At 44.0% G+C, this 22107-nt stretch overlaps 1 protein-coding gene across 5 annotated transcripts in view; it reads left to right on the top strand.

The window, feature by feature from the left end:
• Positions 1 to 9286: 9286 nt before the first annotated feature.
• The window catches only part of KAT6B (lysine acetyltransferase 6B), a 158716-nt gene continuing 145895 nt past the window's right edge, over positions 9287 to 22107 (top strand). Inside the window, exons 1-2 of one of the 5 annotated variants that reach the window (XM_010984131.3) lie at positions 9287 to 9417; positions 19596 to 19665. The gene's annotated coding sequence lies outside the window, so the exon portion shown is untranslated. Of the gene's footprint in view, positions 9418 to 10031; positions 10523 to 19595; positions 19666 to 22107 lie in introns of those variants that run through there. The other 4 variants (XM_064488028.1, XM_031461068.2, XM_031461070.2 and 1 more) reach the window with 4 other exon arrangements.

The raw sequence follows: 22107 nt of genomic DNA, 5'->3' as shown, positions 1-22107 counted from the left end.
GGTGATGGCTCCGGGACGCTCCGGCTGGGAACCCCAGGGGCAGGGCAGAGCAGAGCTCCTCCAGGAGGGAGCCTGTCAGTTTCCAGAACCTTCTGCCCAATTTCCCTGCTTCCGTCTGTGCCGGCCACTGAGGTCCTGTCCGGGAGGAGAAAGGCTGGACGCGGGCTCCCCGATGGCGGAGGCACGGAGGCCAAGCCAGGCCCAGGCCCTGGTCGGCCTTCCCAGGAAGTGGTGGCCCGCCGGACGGGGTTCCGGGAGGCAGGCCCTCGGGGAAAGGAGGCCGAGGCCCGGGGCGCCCAGAGGGCGAGCAGGAGGCTCCTGTCAAAGCCTGCTGCTCACTGCGAGTTTGGTGCGCCTGACAGCGGCCCTTAAGCAAGGTAAATTCTTTCAGAAAGGGACTCATTCACACGCTGCCAAGACACCGAGACATTCTTGAATTCACATCGAAATTAAAAGCAAAACAGCAGCGCGGCTAATTCAGCAACTTGCAGAGATGCAGCTGATGCTCCGGGCCTTCCGGCCCCCTCCCCCGCCTTGGGGAGGCCCCGTTGGAGTTATTTTGTATCCTGTGGCTCCGGGCCGCTTGCGACAGCTGAGTGACTTAGCTGGCTCGGTGGGATGCAGAATGACAAAGGCGAAGAGCATCGCTGGTGGCGGGACGCCGCGAGGGCTGGCGGGGGAGGGCGCAGCACGCACGGCTTTGCCCCCAGGAGCCCCTGAGGCTTCCTGTCCTTGCTCGTCCTTCCTCTTCTCTCTGTAAAAGAATTCTTGTTGGAATTGAGGGAGGAGTTTTAGTAAGCCAAAAAGTGGTTATTCCAATGTCCTCACGGCCTGGAGGAGGGTGGGCCTCTGGCCTTCCCAAGACCTGACCTGGGATGGTTCTTTTCTGTCACTGCCAGCAGCACCTTCTCTTTCTCCTCTTCACCGAGTGCCAGGACTCTTTCCTTCTGCCCCAGAGGCCATTTCGCCTTTCCTGGCCACCTGCCTTGGTGTCTTCCCATCCTTGGTGGAGCCAGCCTCCACTCTGCCCAAGAGCCTGGGGCCTTGTGTCGTGGGCACCTCAGGGTTGCTTCTCATCCACAGGCGCCGTCTGGCCACCGCGAGGAAGGCGGGTTGCCCAGTGCCTGCCTGGACCCCTGAGCAGCCCCACGGGACCACCCTTAGGGAATAGTGGCTGGAGGCCTGGGCTTTGAGTTCAGACTTAATGGAGGGACCGGACCAGTAGAGGGAATTCTGACCTCCTGCCAACCACTCAACACCTCAGGGCCACAGTTTCCTTGTCTGTAAAATGGGGGATAACAGCAGTATTTAAAAAGGATTTTTGTGAGGCTCAAAGAGCCATTTCAGGGAAATCACTTAGAGCTGTAAGTACTTCGTAAGTGGTAGCTATTATTAATAATATTGTTATACCAAGCACTCCTAAAGCCAGGCTCAACCAACGTGCTCCCTCAGTCCACTTCAGCATCCAGAGTTCCCACACTGTTTATCCTGAGAGGTTTTGAGTGGAGCCACAGAATTACACAACACATTGCCCAACGTGAATCCCCCTGCTCCTTCAATCGACAGGAGCAAAATACACTTCTAGCCACCTTGCAAATCAGCTCTTAGGTCATTTGTCATTTCTTAGAGCTCCAAGACTGGGCTGAGAAGCTGAAAGAAAAAAAAAAAGGCACTGAATGGACTGGGGCAGAATTTCTTTCTCTTAAGAAGCAGTCGTTTTCCCAAGAAATACCCATATTTCAAAAAACTCAACTTAGAGTAGTGACAGAGTTAATTATTTGGAAGCCAACAAAGCCATGCTGAAGTACTAAGGTGATTCTAACTTAGTTTCTATTGTGTTCAGAAACACAGTAGATTGTAGCCTGAGAATGATGCTACTGCCCCAGGCTTTCCCAGCTTTTATTCCCATAGAGAAAGTGATCCACTTCTTAATTCCCTCCATCTCATCAACAGTTTTACTAACGGATTCTGGGGAAGGTCCAACCTAAAGTGATCATATATATCCATCATAACCACAGCCAATGGACAGTCAGCAGGGTTGCCTGGAGAAGAGGATAATTAGTGGGGAGGGAAGTACTTTTACCTCAATGACATAGTTAGTGAGATTTTAAAATGTAGTTGTAAAGTATTACATATATAGAATATATTCATTTATGTTCTGCAACAGTACTACATGCTGCAGTAGACAAACTTCAACATACATCTCTCTGGCTTAACACAACAAAATTTATTTCTCTTGTTACGTGTTACAGTTGTGGGGTGGGGGAGTCTGCTCCATTCAGTCACTCAGGGGTCCAGGCTAACAGTGGCCCTGCCAACTTGTAAGTCTTTATCTGGAATACATGGTTTGTGAGATGTTTTGGCAGGGAAAGAGAGCAATGGACAATAACCACCCTGGTTCTTAACTTCCTTGACCCAAAAGTAATACATATCATTCTGCTCATCATCCATTGGCTGAAGCTAGCCACATGATCCAACCTAACTGAAAGGAAGTCTGTGAAATGTAGGGGAGCACAGGGAATACTGGTGAACACTAATCTCTCTGCCGTAGATTGAGATACTACAAACTACAAATAAACTGAACTTGGAATTGTTTCTTTAGGTCATCAGTTATGATTCAGAAAACAAAATCAGGAGCCACTGTAGGCTGTTTACTAAAGGCTATCATTTGATGTGTGGCATTGTAATTGAAAGAAAATGGAAGATCTCAGTCCCAGCTAGTAGATATGCCAAGTCACATCAGCCATTGAAGTGAGTCACATGGAGCAGAACAGTATGTGAAAAAACTCCAGAACGGGGTCGCTAAAACAGTTGTGGGAGTGGAGAGGAGCTCCTTAAAGTATGGGTTTCTTGATCTTAGAAAGAGAGAAACAGATGGGAGTGGTTTTGTCCATGTATATATGTATATACATAGCAGAGAAAACCCAAATATAATATATAAAAAATAAAATACACCCATTGGTCAAATGTTGAAATGTCAAATGTTTAAGGACACTCCTCCAAAAATATACATAGCTTAAAAAAAGTGTTTTTTAGATTGGGTAACAGGAAGTACAATTTTACAGTGGTAAGGGAATGTATTTATTCAACCTTCATATATTTAATGAGTGCCTATGAGATGTAAGACACTGTTTGAGAAACATTTAAGCTTATGATATTTACAGTTTAACTTATGAATTTTATAAGATAGGCTTTAGATAAGCAGATAGATAACAGATCCTTAACCTTTTATTTTACTCAACATCATTTTTAAAAATTTTTATTGAAGTATAGTTGATTTACAATGTTGCATTAGTTTCTGATGTACAGCATAGTGATTCAGTTACACATATATATACACATATTCTTTGTCATATTCTTTTTTATCATAGGTTATTAGAAGTTATTGAATGTAGTTCCCTAAACAGTATTTATTAATACCATGTGCAAGGCAATTTGGGGAATATATAGATGAACCCCCATCCCAACCTTGAAGGAGTTTCTTGCTGAGGTTGTTATGATCAAGCTCAACCATGTTCTCCCACAAGCAGTCTTGTTACTAATACAAGGAAAATTATTCAGCAGGTTAACTGGTTCACCAGGCTGATCCTCTTGACCTTCTTTGGGATGTTTTAGACTTGCTAACTTGAATGGCAGGATGTTGACTACATTGAGAACCTCATCTCTGGAAAGGCTAATTCAGGCTCTCTGTCTGCAATCTGTTGAAAAATTGGAATATTTCCAGACATGGAATGATTATCATACATGCAAACCTCTCTGAGAGGTCCCAGTATCCTAGTAAGTCGTAATAAGTTACTTTTTACTGCTTCAGTTTCCTTAGCTGAAAATTTTACCCCAACCTTCAGTCACAGTAGAAATATTAACTGAGGTAACAAAAAAAAAAAGAAAATTAAAAGCATACATGCCAAAATAGTCTCTTTCAATGTCAGGACCTATGACTAATTCTCTCCCTTTCCCCCCTCTTTTTCTTTATTTTCCACACTTTTTATGACATATATAAAATTTTTACAATTAAAAATACAATAGACAACAAAGTTATTCAGAAGTTTCACTCCTTCATCAATTCTTTAGGCACTTTACATACAAGAATAATGACCTTTTGGGAACCACTGGGTAAGTTAATAATAAATTAGTAAGGGCAGAGATTTGTAGTTTACTATTTAAATACATTGTAGGATTTTGGGCCTGGCTAAGACTTTAGAAATGATGTAAAATAAATCCTCGATTTAATCTATTCATTAATTTAACAAATATTTATTGAGTATCTACTATGTACCAGGCAGTGTACTAGGCTCTGAGGACAAAGCCACCCAGATGGAGCTCAGTCTCATAGAAAACCCAAGTTTTAAGACATTGCTACTCTGTGAATTATCCAAGGATGCACATTAGTTGGTGGCAGAACTGGATAAAAACCTGGTGTCCTACTTTAAATTTGGTGCTTTCTTCCATATTCCTTGGTCATTGGCCCTCTGAGCTGTGTATTTTCTTTCTGTGTGAAAGACAGAATAAGAGAAAACCATCTTCAATTAATTGAGCACATTGGGTTGGGCATATTGGAGAAAATTGTTAATGGTTGGATTGACATAATCTATACTTCCGTATTCCTGGAAAAGTGTAAAATAGTCCAGTGAATCCTAAATGCTCTCTGGTCAGGTAGCCAGGCTCAGAGATAAAGTTTTACTGCCTACATTGAAGTTAAAAAAAAAAAAGAGGAAGAAAGAAAATGTACATGTTGATGTAAAGTCACCATTTTCCTTTCATGGGGGGGGAAATATCCTTTATTCAGAGAGTCCTTTCCTTCATGTAATGATGCAGACAGTGGATGGCAATTCGTTCTTTTTAAAAATGTCCTCATCAAAATTAAAAATTGGAAAATGACTGTCATTTTCTCCCAAATTTCAAAGTCCATAGGACTGGAAATCATTAAATTAAATATTGGGATAGTTCAATTTTTCTTTGCTATAGCCTGGTACTAAAAACTGAGTCCTTATTAAGACTCTCTTAAGTCTCAAAACAAAAACAAAAAGATCCCTGAGAACCCTGTCCTGTTAGCAACATTAGCTAATTTTATTATCTTTTACCACCCTCCTGTCTTCATCAGAATTTCTCCCTTGAGGCTGAAGCATCCTCCTAATTTATATAAATCAATGATTCTGTACTCTGACAGCACAAGGTATTTAAAAAAAAAAATACTGACGAAAGGGCCCTACCCCAATTATTCTTAAGTGGCCTCAGGTGCGACTTAGTGCGAGGCTGATTCAAAAGTTCCTCACATGATTCTGTTGAGCAGCCAGGGACGAGGACCACAGGTACAGATGGTGTTTATTAAGTAGCTTCTATGTGTCAGGCACTAGGGCAGTTACAGATGAACAAACTGGACTGTGCAGTAGAAAAGCTATTTAGGAAGACTGACGACAGAATGTGACAACAGAGTGTAGTAAGTGCTCTCTTTTATTCCGTAATTCAACAAATGATAATGGAGCACTTAACAGGTGCCAGGGCTGACGTAAACGTTTGCTTCCAGTGCTGTGGGCTACCTGCAAAGACCAGGGAAACTGCACAGATGAGGCTGCAGTGAGGCAGGGATTTGGAGGATTCTTTCCTCAAGGTCTTCATCAGATAAGGTAGAGAAGGCGGCAGGGCTGCAGAGGGAAGAGCGTGTGCTGGGCGCGGAGGAGTGTGTGGGGCTGGGAGAAGCTAGAGATGAGATAAATGGTTGGGGGCAGATGTGCATAGCCTCAGAGGTAGACTAAGATGTTTAGACTTGGTCCAGGGTGCATTTAAAAGACACTGAAGGTTTTTAAGCAGGAACAAATGGGGTGTGAGTGCAGAAAACCGGTATTTAAAATAATGCAGGCTGTTCATACACAGCTATAGCTTGAATTTGCTAGCCTATTTTAAATTAATCTTTTTTCATCCCCCATCCCCCATGCCCTTGACTGAGGGAACCAGACACTGATCTTGTGGGGATAGTTTCCAGTTAAGGAAGAAAGAGGATTCCATATGGCAGGTGGAAGGACAATGTAGGCCAAAGTTCTTTAAGTGACTGATTGAATGTAAATAGAATTCATCATGGGCTGTGGTCTGGACAGTCAGTTCAGGGTCCCTGCCTGCTGCCTCCTTACCCAATTTCTTTCAGAAGGACTTGGTGTGTCTGTGGATGTGATCCCTCTTATCAGACTGTCTGACTTGCTTCACAGCAAGTAAACAAACCCAAAAGATCAAACCCTCCAGGTTCCCTTCTGCTCCTCAAGCTACTCTGCATTGTTCTTTATCCTTAACTCAGGACTCAAGGACAAATAGGTCAGAGCATGGAATCATCTGAGTACTGGGGACTATAACCTTCTGCCTAAGACGTGCACAAAAGAAACATTCCTTTCCCGTCAGGAAAGAAGAGGATTCAGCCTAGGCCAGTCAAATCAATGATCATAAGCTTCAAACCAAGCCATGGGCTAAAAATGTGGATTTGGGAGCCTCACTACAGATCTACTGAATCACAGTCTGGGGCTAGGCCGAGGAACCTGTGTTTTAAGCACTCACTTGCCAGAACATTCTGATGCCACTGATCTGTGGACCACACCAAGCAGTTCTGGCCAGTGGTGATGGCTGGCCACTGTTTGCAGGGAGGGAGGAGGACTGGTCATTTGGGACCCTGGATTCATAATTTTGCACTATGCTTGGTTTTCAGTTCAAGTTTTTTCTGGGCCAACTACTTAACTGAGCTGTTTAGCTCAGCAGAGGACTTGCGATACCACAGATAAAAAGAAAGGTTTAGGAGTAAGCATTAAGTATCTCTGGCTGTGTCCCTGTTATCCTTTCCAGTCCCACTTATCTGAAGAGCCAGGATTTCTCAAAGGACAAGTAAGCTTCGAGGAGAGTATCAATGGGAAAGCAACACATTCCCTTTCCCTGCCATGCCCCTGTTAGAGAACTAAGTTTGTTAAGAAAAGAAACTCAAAAGACACCTCAAGATGTTGAATAGACACTTCCCTCTTCTGTGTTTGCCAGCTGCTGGAGTTATAAGGAACACAAGTTTAGGCAAATAGGACCCATTTCTGTCTAAGATGTCTGTTCACATCTTGATGCACTGGAAATCCATGTGGCTAACTCATTAGTGATAACGAGTGTTAGATGCTCATAAATCTCCCACAATTCATTGGCTGAAGACATCTTAAATGGGGACTTTTGGCTTTTATTGTCTTTGGTTGCTTCTTTAGCATACTTTAGTTTGAGTGTACAGATTTGGGGTTTTGAAACTTGTTTTTAATTAAGACATGGTTTATTTTTATTGCTTGAGATAAAATGCAGTCTGGGGTACTCAAGTCTAAGTTACAAAATAAAGTGCATCTGGGCAGACCATAGGGGGGAAAAAAAAAGAACATAAAGGCTGAAGTATCTGCCAGGATTCTTAAGTTTATTTAGTAACTTCTTGGAGAATAAAAACCCCAGCACCTGCATTATAAAAAAAAGCACACCTTATAAATGTCCTTTTCTTTGAAATACCTAAATGAACTAGACTGAATTATGAACTAATGGCTTGTAAAAATTCACCTTGAGTCAGCTACTGAAGATACCAAATAAAAGAGGTAGAGAGAGACTAGGAGGAAACCCAACCTGCTATTTGTTTGTTTGATCAGTAATGTAACTCAAAAGTAGCTAAGCCGATGGCTGACGGTGGAGCTTTCCCTGTTTTGTTTCCCTGAGCTGAGCCTGTGAATGCCAAGATTTAATCTAGAGAGGTTTGTGTTTTAAAAACTAACAACCAAGTAATAAAAAACCTATAAAAGGGATTTATAATGGAACCGGTGACAGTTTTGAGTGTAGTATTACAACGCTTCTGCTCCCCCTCTCCCCTTTTTTTATCCTTTTATCCAACTCTGTGCCCTTTGTCTTAGCTCCTTTCTCACCTTGCTGCCAAGAAGCATATAAGTAGGGGCAGCTCACACCCCAGGGAGGCAGACCATCTTTAAAAACTGAAGTGTGTGTTGAGCTCTGCATTCGGTGACTGGGCTGTGCTGCATGTTTTGTTTGTTTGAGAGAAGTTGCTCTAACACAGTACCTGCCTAGTTTCACAGTGGTTTCCAATGGAAAGTTGAAGATGCTGCTGCTGAAGTAAGTCAGTGCCATGAGGATGCTAGACTCAACCAGGGCAGGAAACCTGGGGACTCCTTTCCCTGGCACCTGGTCCCCCTGCCAGGGCCCAATATTGCCCTGAGACAGACTTCAGTCAACAGGTGGTTTTCCACCGAGGCCACCATGCCTTTAACTTGGTTCTTTTACAAAGCCATAGTTCTCCTCCCCCTCATGAAGAAATGGCGCCTCGGAAGGGAAACTTCGTACTCAAACTCTGTAGAAGCCATTTCTCCAGCCTACTTTTCCTATTTTCTGAAGTCTCCACTGCCAGCATCCCACCCATCTCCGCGAAGAACGAGGGGCTCTCTCTTCAGAGTCTGGAAGGCGCTGGGAGGCATGTGGGCAGCGTCAGTGTGGCCTTGCCTGGGCGGCCAGAGGAGCCCCCAGCCTCCCTATTGTGGGCCTCAGGAACTCGGGGGGCCCAGGGGAAGCCTGGAAAACCGAACTTCGCCATCAGCCTTCCTTCGAGCGCTGGCTAGAGGAGAGGGGGGAAGGGCCCCCCAGCCGTCTCCCCCCGCCCCCCAGCCCCTCTGCCATCCGGCTGCACCGCCCAAGAAAGCACTCTGAACGCAGCTCAGAGCTCTCCAGTTCCTCGCAGGCCGGGAGAGGGCATCTTGAGGGGCAGCTTCCCCCTCCAGCCCGCGTCTGACATCCCCACTCCCACCCAAGGATGCCGCCGCTGTGCCCTGTCCGCAGTCGCTGAATGTCACTGCTCCCTCTTCCTCCTGAGGCATCCCCCACCCCAAAACTGCCGCGATCGCCCGAGGGTGCAAGGCCCGGGCAGAGGACGAAGTTTGGGGCCCACAGCGGCGGGAGGGGGGCGCGTTGGCGAGGACCGCACCTCTCAGTCCCAGCCCTGGCGGGCACACTCCCCGCCCCAAACGGCCCAGGCGTCCCCATCCTCCCGCGGACACCGGCATCCCCGCCCTCCCCCGAGGGCGGCAAGCGGAGCCCCCCAGGGCGGAGGCAGGTACCCCCGGGGCGGGGACTGGGGCGGGCGGGGTCCAGGCTGCGCCCCCGGCCGGGCCGGGCGGGCTAGCTGGCGGCGCGGGGGGAGCGGGGCTGGGCGGCGCTGCCTCGGGCTCTGTGCGCTGCAGCCCGGAGCCGAGGAGGAGGAGGCGGAGGAGGAGAAGGAGGCGGCGGCGGTGGGTCCCGGGCGGGGGGAGCGCGGCGCTGCGGACCCGGGCGGCTGGCAAAGGACGAGGCGGAGGCTGAGGAAGGCAGCGGGGAGACCCAGGCTGCAGCAACAAAGGGCAGCAAGCGATTGGCCGGGCTGCAGGCGAGGTTAGCCGGGGACCGGGGTGGCTGGAGACAGCGGCGAAAGGTGCACGTGCTTGCAGACACGGGCGAGTGTGGAGCCGGGGGGTGCACGCCCGGCGGGTAGGGGCTTGCTCCCCGTCGGCGTGGGATGGCGAAGAGGCTGCAGCGACATCGTTCTGCTTGCACCCGGCCTGGGGCTTGCAGGGTAGGGGTGCGTGGGGGGTAAGGATGCGAGCCAGGGGGCGGGCGAGTAGTCGCCCGGGACAGGACGGGAGAGGGTGGAGGAGGGGGCGGGATGGAACGCTCCGGGCGGCGCGCCCGTCCGCGAGCTCCACCGCAGGAGCTGGCGACTGAGAACCTCGAATTTTAACTTCGCGTGCCCGCCCGCGCGCGCCCGCCCGCGCCCACCCCTAAATCCTGCGGCCGCCGCCAGCGATCAGCTCTCACACAAACTTTAGCTGCGGGCTAGGGGGTTTGGGGTTGAGTGGGGGAGGGGAGAGGGAAAAAGCCCTCTGATTGGCGTTGTCTACAGCCAATAAGGCCAAGCACCTCTCTTGGGAGTAGACCCAATCCTTTCTAAAGGTAGAGGGGGCGGGTAGGTGGAAGTAGAGGTGGCGCTGTGTCTGGGAGAGAGAAAAAGGGGTGGACCAATGGGTGCCCAGAAGAGGCGGGCCCAGCGGTCTGTTGATTGGTACTGGCAGTGGACCCTCCCCCGAGGTGGTGCCGGAGGGGGGGATGATGGGTCGAGGGGTGTGTCTATGAGGAGACGAGATGACCGGCAGGATCCTGCCCCAATGGGCTGCAGAGTACTTAGTGTGTGTGTGACGGACAGAGCCGTAGGCCAACGGGTGGCCCTAAGTATCTGCGGTCTCGTCCAATGGAGCAGTGCCGGGGCGGGGCCGCGGCTCGGGTTTAATGAGACTCCATTGGGCTGTAATCAGTGTCATGTCGGATTCATGTCAACGACAACAACAGGGGGACACAAAATGGCGGCGGCTTAGCTCCTACCCCTGGCGGCGGCGGCAGCGGTGGCGGAGGCGACGGCACCTCCTCCAGGCGGCAGCCGCGGCTTCTTTCTCTGGTAGCAGCAGCGCCCCCGGCAGGCGCGGTGGCGGTGGCGCGCGGCCAGGTCTGTCACCCACCCCGCGCGTTCCCAGGGGGAGGAGACTGGGCGGGAGGGGGCGGGAGGGGGGGGATCGGGGGCTTGTGACGCCCCTCCCACAGGCCTCCGCGCGAGGGTCACCGCGGGGCCGCTCGGGGTCAGGCTGCCCCTGAGCGTGACTGTAGGGGGCGGGGGAAAGGGGAGGAGGGACAGGCCCCGCCCCTCAACAGGGCCTCCAGGGCAAGGGGCGGGGCTCGAGGGTGGAGGGGCGGGGCGATATAAAGGTTGGGGCGGGGCTCGGGTGGTCGGAAGGCGGGGGTTTGGAGGGGTTTTCTGAGTGGGAGTGGCCTGATAGGAACAGTTGGGGGGCCAGTGAGTGTCTAGGAAGGACTAGTGAGGGGGTGGATGGGAGGGGATACAGGAGGTGTGCAAGCAGGTGCAGAGGGAGAGTAGGGAGAGGTACAAAATTGGAGATGTGGAAGGGGGACCGAGGGGCTGATGAAATGATGCCCAAGGGTGAGATTGCAGTTATCAGGGGGCAGAGTAAGAATGGGTTTGGGTGTGGTGAATGTGGAGTAGAGTTGAGAATGCAGTGCAGAGTAGATACTGAACTGGGGCAAGATATTGGGGAAATGGAAGAACACTTACTGTAGTGGGAAGGAAGTATCTGGATGAATGGGCATATTGGAATAGAAAGGAAGTTTGCTAGCTTTGGGGTATATGAAGCATTAAAAACACATGGAAGGATGCGATGGATATAGTCGGGAGAGTCTGAAAAATAAGACAGCAAAGCATTGTAACTGACTGTACTTCAATTAAAAAAAATAAGACAGCAGAGCAGACTTAAATGTGAGGGGAGGCTACCTAGAACTTGCAAAATACATCTAGCAGAAAATTTCATGAGGTTGGGAGATTCAGGGAGTAGGAAAAAGTGACAGGTGTGAATAGAGAGGGGTGGAGCTGGGCAGTAGGTCTGGATGAATGTGATTTGTTGGACTGCACCAGAAGTGAGGATGGGCAAAGAAAGGTGTTAGTTTGGGAGACAGGGTTGCTTGATAGGTTGGATTTTGGGGGTGTAACTTGAGCTGGAGTCAGGAATGGGGGAACAGTGTGTCTGTCTCAGGGAGAAGCTCGATGTACTACCTTGGGAAAGGGCATTGTGTGTTTTTTAATTTGTAAGTACTTCGGTCTGGGTGGAGTGCAGGGAATGGTGGGAGACAAGAGGCAAAGGCACGGGAGGGGCTAGATTACAAATGTGGGAAAGAGGAAAAGAGAACCAGTGAAGTGAGTCTGGGGTGGAGATATCAGGAAATTCAAGGTAAAAAGTATATGAAGAATCCATATATGGACAGGAGGTGGGAATAGCAAGTGGGAATTAGTTATGCTGGGATAGTGTTAGTTTTGTGGTGCTCCAAGAAAGGCATCTTTTTGTTCTGTATGACTTTGAGTAAAGTACTGTCTTGTGTACTCTAGATTTTCTGGGATAGCCCTGAAATAAAACACCCCATTCTTTTCTTGTTCATAAATTCTACACAGATTTATCAAAATTAATTCGGCCAATTTTTTCCATGTTTTTAAGAAGGAAAGGATAATATTGCAAGTTTCAATAAAGGATAAGACTCTTACCTGAGAACTTCTATTTTGGGTTGAAGTGATGTGAAGGAAAGTGAAGTGATGGTTTAAAAAAAGAAAGAAAGAAGGAAAAGATAGAGGCAGAGGAAGGAGGAACTTAGGGGGATGACTGGTGACTGGCTGGTGGTGCTGACATGGTCAGTTGAAGTTCTGCCTACCAGCCAAACTCAGGCCTCTGAGTAGAGTGGATGTCCGGTCATTGCTGTTATACCAGATGTTTATCTCTCACGCTGCTTGTGAAGATAAGGTGGAAACTGTCTGATGGGAGGCATGACGTGAGTGAAAGGTAAAATAGGGTGAGTACTGGAAGTTGAGGAAGTTCGATAAATAAAGTCCTTCAGAAACTTTCATGGACTTTCGAATACTGGTTAGAAGACAACTTAACCAACTGACCTGACTTTATTAATTGCCAGGATTCTCAGCTGGTGACTTTTCAGTCTCTTAGATAGTTCTCTACCCAGTACTTTCAGTTTTCTTGTATACAGATGCCTGTGCTTTTATAAAGTGAGAGAAAAGGAATTGTTTTATGAAAGCAGGGATGTGTGAGCTATAGTGATGAGTCTTTGCTTGTAAAGTGGTAAATGATGCATGGATGGAAAAGCGGGATATTTCTTCTCTGTGATGCTTTAGTTTGCATTTCCAGAGCACCTTTAAGCACCTTTTCATAGGATGCCCGCAATCTTGTACAATTTTTGTATCATTGGTTTCACTTTTGCTGGATATTTGAGTTGTTTCTGGTTTGCGGAAACTGTGAACTAAGCTGCTGTGACTGTTCCTGTCCCTGTCATCTGGTGCACATGTGCACAGGTCTCTCTAAGCTGTACTCCTGGGAATGGAATTGCTGGGTCATAGGCAGGGTGACTGTTTATGCCGGCTTTTGCCTGTTGTCCCTGTGTAATTAGTAATATAACACCTTTACTTCTCAGAAGTGTCTGGATTTGGATGATGAGTTGTAAGGTTGCCCTAGTCACGGGGTTCTTGTCTTCAACTTTACCAGGTACCAGTCGGACTGTTTTCCAAAGCGATGTACCAGGTTACACTCCCTCCACTGATATATGAGAGTTCCCGGGGCTTCTTGTCCTCACCAACTTGACTCAGTCTTGGTAGTTTTTCAAATTAGCCAAACTGGTAAACCTTGTTTTAGTAATGTTTTAGTAATCAGTAAAAACCTGATTAGTAATCAGATTGAACAGCTTTTCGTGTATTTATTGGCTATTTGGATTTCCTCATTTGTAAAGTTCCTGTTCAAGTCTGGCACCCCCCTCCTCTTTTTTTTTAATTGAACCTTGTGTCTTTTATTGCTATTTAGAAGTTCTTTATTTCTTCTGGATACAAATTCTTTGTCCTGGGTGTATGTTGCACATGGCTTCTTCCATTCTCTGGCTTGCCTTATCACTCTCTTTATGATGTCTTTTAATGACCCAGAAGTTCTTACTTTTAATGGAGTCAAATTTATTGGCCTTTTCTTTATGGGTAGTGCTTTTTGTGTCTTCAGACTTTTTCCTACTCTTTGGTTAAGTAGATAATCTCCTATGCAGCATTACCTTCTAAAAGCTTTACTAACCTTAAAAGATGTATGATTATGAGTAAAATACACTCTTCTTGACACCATCCTCACCATTACAAATCTATTTTTGCTTTTCTTCACTTTCTTCTGTTCTCTGTCTTGCATTTTTACTTGTCTGCAACTATAACTAAGAGCCAGGTGCTGACTTCCCTGTCTCTTAGGAGAAAATGGTCATATAGACAGAAGTTCAGCCAGATTAGATTTTACAGGCTTTCAGCTGACTGTACTGCCCTTTTTCCTTTTATGAGCTAGCATTTTATTGTGTTCCTGCTCTGTGTCTGCCCCCATCCTCGGTTCTTTCATATTTGTTATCTCTTTTATTCCTCTACAATTCTGCAAAACAGGGACGTATTCTCATCTTTACAGACAAGAAAACTGAGACTTAACTTGATTCAGTAACATGTCCAATATCCCACAGCTCAGGTAGCTGGCAGAGTGGGGACTTGACCCCTGAACTCTCTAGATCCATCTCATCATAGCACATCTCCTTGTTGAATAAGATTTCAAGAGCCTATTTGATAAGATCCAAACCCAATGAGAATAACTTTCTTACTTCTAATGTAATATGTCCTACTTAAAGCACACATAGAGAAAACTGTTGTGAAACTGGATGAAACTATTGACCTCTCTGTGTATGTTAAAGTAAGTAAAGTTAGAGTAGCAAGTGGACCTTAAGATGTCTTTGGATGGGCAGTAGAGGTTCTGTAAGCAAATGTTTGTAGGTACATGTGTTCATTTTTAAAAATAGATCTGTAATTTTCTTGAGATTCTCAGAGGGCAACCCTGATTTGTTTTAAGGCTCTACTGGATATTCTGTTTGGAGACATTTGTGATAAAGTTAATGCAGAATTCTGAAGTGATCAGAATAATCTTTTAAAAATTCAGGTGTCATTTTAAAAATTAATATGTCACATCTTTGTCATTAAAACCCAGCTAAAGCTAATTTGAAATTAGGAAGAAATCTAGGGTTGAATAGGCATTTTTAAATGCCAAAAAAAGACACTCTAAATATAGTTGATTATTTCTTAAGTAAAAATGCTTAGTTATAATATCATCATTACTAATCAGTGTGCCCTGGCTCCAAAGGCCTGATGACTTCAAATGACTTTTTGTCTTGTCTCTAAAATCCTATTTTACAAGAGATCAAATTTCCTGTAAGGTTCCTAACAGTGTGATTAAAGTTTAGAGACTGAAAGTATTGAGCACTTAAATGCAGGGATGACTGTGCAAATGTAATTCATGGGCTTCACCAGGAGATTTGGGATATGTCTGTACTAATTTATGATGATGATGTTGAAACTAATCTTTGCTAGGGATTATTGAAGCCATAATAGTTTATTGATGGTTCAGTTATTGTTTGTTGAAGCAGATTTACACAATTATAGTTTAATGACATAACAAGGATATTGTCAACTAGGAGAGCATGACATGAAAAATTAAACTTCCAATTAATATAATATGTATTAGTTGAAATGATAATTTTCATGGTGATTTAGCCTCTTAGAAATCCTTGGAAAACATTATTAGCTTATGAATTGAAAACTCTCTATGTTAATGAATAGTGAGAAAGAACTTAATATTATTCTGAGAAGATGGGGAATTAAATATTCAGTTCAGCTAACATTTATTGAGTGCCTACTCTGGGCTTGCTGCTGAGTTAGGCTCGTAAATATAAGTTGAACAAGATCGATGTTTGGATGGATGAATTACTGGTTGCTTTTGTTTGTTGCTTCAGTCATCCTTCCCTCCAACCTATATCGGATGGATGCTTTTGCCAGGGTTATTCAGACACTCAACAATTTGTGTGTGTGTGTGTGTGTGTGTGCGCGCGCGCGCGCACACGTGTGCATGCTTGTACTCCACTATCCCTTTTTGTGTCACTACTCCTGCGGTGGCTTTCTATTGCTTCATCTGTCATGTTCATATGCCTCAGCCTGGCTTTTGTCACAGCCAACCTTATTTCTTATTCCTCTTCAACACATCCTGCTCCAGGCACGCCCATGGACTTGGTGTCCCTTTTGTCTAACAGCCCAGTCTTAGCTCTGTGCCTTCTCCTCAGTTTTCTTCATTCACTGATGCATTCATTTAACAAGTAGGCATTGAACCCCTCTTGTGCTCAAGCTGTGGTCCTGGGAAGTCTTGGGGCATACAAAGATGAATCAAACATGAATCCAGTTCTCAAGAATTTTTCACTCTAGTAGGGGACATGATGAGGTCACTTCACATGTAAGCAAAATACAAAGTAGAAAATTAATGCCAAAGTGGTAAGAAAGCTAAAAGCTTCCTGTTAGAGTGACGTAAGGGCTTCTGAGAAGGTGTCAGTTTGCACTGGGCTATGAAGGATTTGAATTTGGGTGGAGAGACCAGGCAGTTGTCCAAGTTCTGCTCTGTCTTTCAAGGTCCAGTTTAAGACATCCATCCAAGGGGTGTTCTACGCATCCACATTCAGCAAGGCATAGTCACTGTTTCCAGACTTTTTCCCTTCTGTAATCAGAGGAACCCTTTCTTTGAAGTGAATCTTGTGGAATAGCCTCTATAAATAGGACAGTTAAGGTAGAGATGTTTTGTGTGGTGCAAGGGATTATGATGGCCCTAGTGTTTAACCCACAAGGGGTACCTGCAGGCGGTGCTGATACCCGAGGCACTTTCTCACAAGAGATCCAAGGAGTGTAGTTTGAAAGCCAAAGAAGAGACAGGAAGGAGTTTAGGTTTTAGCATCTGAAATGAAATCTCTCATGACTTAGTGGTCTCAGGTCTTGACAAAGTCAGGTCTCAGTTTTCCTTTCACAAAATGGGGGCAACAGCGCTACCTTACAGAGTTGTTTTAAGGTTTACTGGTAATCTACCTGGCCCACAATAGGTGTCAGACAGTGGTTGCTATTACTATGGTTTACTGCTTTATTTCTTTTTTTAAAAAGTAATTAGGGGAGAGGAGGGTATAGCTTAGTGGTAGAGTGCATGCCTAGCATGCACAAGGTCCTGGGTTCAATCCCCAGTGCCTCCATTAAATAAATAAATAAACCTAACTACCTCCCCCCACAAAGTAAAATAATAAATAATAAAAATAATAATTTGAGGTAAAATTCACTTAACATAAAACTAATTATTTTAAACTGAACAATTCAGTGACATTTAGTACATTCACAGTGTTGCGTGACCACAAAACATTTTCATCATTCCAAAATAAAATCCCTTACCTACTAAGCAGTTTCTCTTCACCACCTCCCTCTCCCTGCCCAGGCCCCCCTCCCTATCTGTGTTCTGTTGATGGCTTTATCTGTTCTGGATATTTTATATAAATGGGATTATATGACATGTGACTTTTTATTTTAATTGAAGGATGGTCAGTTTACAATGTTGTGTTAATTTCTGGTGTACAGCAACATGTAACCTTTGGTCTGGCTTCTTTCATAGCATGTTTTTTGAGATTCATCCGTGTTGTAGCATGTATCACTACTTCATTTCTGTGTATGACTAGATAATATTCCAGTGTATGGGTAGACTACATTTTGTTAATCCATTCCTCTGTTGATGACCTGTTTCCATTTTTGGCTGTTGTGCATAGTGCTGTCCTGAACATGTGTGTACGTGTACTTATTTGAGTACCTGTTTTTCAGTTCTTTGGGGTATATAACTAGAAGTGGAATTATAGAGTCATACAGTAATTCTATGTTTAACTTTTTGAGGAACCACCAAACACTGCTTAATTGTTCTTCATCCCCATAGCATCTCCCATAGGGCTTCACTCACAGAAACAGATCTCACGAGATAGTTGTTGGTTGTCTTTGATTAGCATTTATAACCTCTCCTCCCAATTCACATGTTTTGGGCCTCGAGGATTAATTTTAGGGGAAATAGATGCATGCAGGACTTGAAAGTTAACAAACATCACCATATGGATGATGTCTGATGTTGTCAGACAGCAGATACTTGTTCACCGAGGATGCTGTTTTGAGCAGATGTGCCAATAGTCTGTGCTGGGTGGTTACAGAAGAGAAGTTGTTCAGGTCCCTTCCAGTAAGCGGTGTATGTTCTGTTTCAGAAAATATTGTTGAGATTTGTGGATCCTCACTCAATTACATAATAAGCTATGAAAAAATCCAGGAGCCTGTAAAAGTGAGAGAGCTAAAAATAACTTAGCAAATGAAACTCAGGATGACAAAAGAGTAAACTCTATTATTAATCTTTATTTTTTTCTACCACTGTTTTTGGCTCATCCATAATCTCATGACTCAAGTGTTATGACATTGATTTTGAAACAACACACAGCTTTAGTAAAAGCTTGGAGGAGGCTTCACATAATATTTATGATCCAGGATATTTTGCCTTTTCCTATGCTGACATGAGTATTTCTGAATAGTGTTGATATTTATATAATACTAATGAAGCCAAAAGCTCAGTGTTGGACTAAGCATTTCTCTAGATCTGTTTAGAATAGTTTGTAATGAATGATGTAAATAGTGTTTTATTATAAGACTGTATGATACAACCATATAATTTACTGATGTTATTTTGTAGTTAAAAATAAAATGATTGAAAACCTTAGAAAATAGAATAATTTAATTTTGATGTAGTATCCGAGTCCTCAGAATTAATTTGGAATGATTCATTCTTATTTTGATAGCCTTTTAGTCTAACTTTCAAGTTTTTATAGAAAAAAATGAAAAGAGAATAATGATTTTTAGGGTTGTACTTGTGATAGAATATCCTATCTACATATGAAACAAATCCTAGTGCTCTGAAAAAGAGACGTGGTGTGGGTAATTCTGAATCAGGGGGAAAAAAAGCATTTATTATTTGACTTTTGAATGAATTATGCAGTTTTTTTCCTGTAGATTTGTCTTTCTAGTTAGATACTGCTTAGGCTAAAGTTAAATTGATTTTCAATCTATTCTTTTAGTATGCCAATTTACAGGGGGACCAGTGAGATGCCAGAAACAAACCAGCCTAAGATTAAAAAATTTGCAGTGGATAATATACAAAGTGGATAATATACATGTGTTTAGTTGTGAATTGGCTGCAGATAAGAGACTTCTGATTTTGTTCCTCTCCTAGGTGTGTGTGTGTGTGTGTGTGTGTGTGTAGCATTGATTTGGTTTGTAGCAAAGAGCTCCTGAGTTACATCTGCTTCTGCCTAATTAACTCTGTTGGTTGGTGTCAGATGAGAGCTAATTGTGAGATTAAATTGAGGAGTGGGGTGTGTGTCTGTGGCTGGGGGAGGGGAGAAGGAGGCTCTAAGGTTGCTTGGTTGTTTTGTGTAATATCAAAGTGCAGTTATTCACAGTGATGTTTTACATTGATTTTTTTTTTTTCTTGCCTTTGGAGTAAAAATGATCACTACTGCCCTGAAATGTGACTTGTGCCAACACATACTCACCATTGTGGAAACTGGTACATCCTTCTCTTAGGTGTGGTTATTGGCCATATCTTGATAGTTCAGTCAGTACCTAGATGCCTGGTGACCTTTGGGACACATAGTGACTGTTGCCTGGGAAAGTTAATATTGACCTTTAAACGACGTTTGGCTCTTTCCTGCCCTGGCCAAAATATTATTTCTGCCTGGCTATTTGAGTAATAGGTTTTTTTTTTTTGGATGTTGGGATTCTCTTTTGGACTCTTTCACAGATCTAATTTTTAAAAATTGAAGAAGAGGTCTGTCCTTAAAAGAGTGAAATTTACTTCTTTAGGCACTTGCTTTGGGGCTTCATTTCCTGTCCTGAATTCCATGTTCTTAAATACCCTTTACTGGTATGAAAGAGCTAATATATCACCAAATGCAGTGTACCAGTAAACTCATTGCAGCTGTTTGGATTGAATAGTTGTAGAGATCCGTAGATGGTTACTGAACTTAAGGGATGTCCTTATGCCCAAATTAACATTTACTTTTTTTTCTTTTGGCAGGTTTGCCTGAAGATCTGGACAATCTTCTTTTTCGTCATGGACTGTTAAAACACTTGGCGTTCCAATTCTGGTATTTTTCCTTGTTTTATTATATTTTTAAGATTTAAAATGTCAGTCTTATTGAAATGTGTTGGTAATGGATATGAACAGTTCTTTTGATTGTGGGTAAGCGTTGTGGTAATAGCTTGTCATGTATTTTGAGTATTTATTAGTTACAAAATGCATTTTGTTTTAATGTGTGTTCATTTGCTTGTGTAACCAAAATGCCTGAAAGCAACTTTGCAATATTGGATACTTTTCTGTCACCTCTTGTCCTGCTTCCTGCAGTTGTATTTTGTGCAATCAAATTATATTAGTTGATTCATTCTGAATAAATGATGAAAGATGAAATAATTACTTGGACATGGTGAAATGTCTTCTAATGAAATTTTGCCCTGAACCATTTTAGTTTGGAAAGATCAGCTTCCTGTTCTAAACTTACTAAAGCAGAATGATTCCTGTGTTCTGTTGGTGAAAGTGGTTGCACTATGAAAGCCAATGATTTCATTCCTAAACACACTGTGTTCCAAGTCTAACATTTTTGTCGATGATTTATATAACACAAAGGGAGTGCTTATTAAATTTGTAGGTGACATAGATGACAGAATCAAGATGCAAAACAATTTTTAGCAAGTTGGAGGATAGACTCAAACTACCAAGATGAACTTGAACTATAATAAATTTAAAATCCCAGCATTTAAATTTGCACAAGGAAAGGAATGGAAGGACTCAGCTAGACAGCATTTTTGAAAGAATATCTGGGATTTTTAGTTGGACTGTGTGCTTGGCATGAGCCAGTTGTATGGCAGGGCTGTTAAGAAAGTTCATGTAACCTTGGGTTGCGTTTGTAATTAGATAATGCCTAGACTGCCAGATTTTAAGATGGACATTAGCCAAGCTAATAAACAACCAAGAGAAGGAGGTGTGTGGAAACCATGTGATATGTGGGAATGTTAAGGAACTAGGACATGAGTGGTCTAAGGTGGGGCTGGAGGTAGAATGGGGTTTCATTGTAGTGGTTTCCAAAAGATACTTGTTTTCAAATATTTGAAGGCCTGGCATATTAAAGAATTAGTAAGAATTTCTTGATTATTGCAGGGGAACTAGAACTGGTGGGTAGAAGTTGTAGGAAGGCAGCTTTTGGCTCCTGTGAACAAGAAATATATTACAGTTAGAGCTGTCCAACAGTGGATGAGCTGCCTGAAGAAGTGACAAATTCTCCACCACTGGAAGTATTTTAAGACTTTCTGGCCCATCTGTTGGGGATATTGAACAAGGGATCTTTTACTCTTTAACTGCAGGTTGGACTGGATGACCTCTAAGTCCCTTCGGCCCCCAATTTCTAAATCTGAAGGGAAGAAAATGGAGTGAACCTACAGTTTACTTCAAAAAGGACAGTCCTTTTTAAACTGCCTCTTTCTAGCCGGCTGAAAAAGTATAGTTCAATGGCCAGTTGTTTTTCAGCAACAGAATCTTTGAGAGCAGATATTAATTTCTTCAGTGTATCTGGCTAAAGTTTTGAGGAAAGAGATTTTCCTCTTTCAGTCACGTTAAGTGTGAATAAACAACCAGAGCTAACTTTAATTTTATATTTTATGGGATTTTTCAGAGTGTGTAGACATTGTATTGGATGAAAGTGTTGATGGCGACTATATATTGAATATTAGATACTGTGTTTGCTAAATTCTCTTAACAGTCCTGTGCGGCATATATTATTATTGCCCTGCAGGTGAAGTGACTGAAACTTAAGTCACTTACCCAGGGTTTCTCCTCTGGGCATTGGTAGAGCTGGCATTTGTACCATTAATCTGATTGCAAAGGCAGAACTGGCTAGAGCAGGCAGTTGTGGCTCTGGGGACGGCAGCGCTGACAGATTTTAGAATAATGGTGTCTGAGCCTTAAGTCTGCTACTGACTGTGACCTTGAATGATTTCCATCTTCCCCTGAGCCTCAGTTTACTCCTGGAGTCGTCCTGCAGATTATGTCAAAAGTTATATGTGAGCACACTCTGTAAACTTTATGAAAAAGAGTTAAGATGTGGATGTTGTCAGTGAAGAGCAAGATTAGAGCCGAGATCTGCCCCAACTCCCAGGCCGAGGGACCTTCTCATGGTGCTCTTTGCAGGTGTACTGAATACCAGATTGGAGACCCAGGGGGTTTTTGTGTACACCAGGAGTTTCCCAGAGAGCAAGACCACTGTCTACCTGGTATCAGATGTGTACGAACCTTGCTTGTACTAAGCAGTTTCATGAACTAAGTGGGTACTAACATATCTAGAGCACTACTTTATTAGGAAGGTGGGGGGTTATGTTACTGCATTAGTTTCAGTTTTCTAACCTGTGGGTTAGAGAGTGTCACAGACCCTCTTCAAAGGGATGGGAGAATGTGATTCCATAGAAGTGGCTAGGTGGGAGATTTTCTTCCATATGAAACTTGGGAAATAGAATGTCTAGCTGAAATGGAAGAATCAGGA

Source organism: Camelus dromedarius, chromosome 8 (genome assembly GCF_036321535.1).
Source record: "Camelus dromedarius isolate mCamDro1 chromosome 8, mCamDro1.pat, whole genome shotgun sequence".
NCBI classification, from domain to species: Eukaryota; Metazoa; Chordata; class Mammalia; order Artiodactyla; family Camelidae; genus Camelus; species Camelus dromedarius.
The sequence above is the reverse complement of the archived record's forward strand: the minus strand, read 5'-3'. Positions and strand labels throughout refer to the sequence as shown.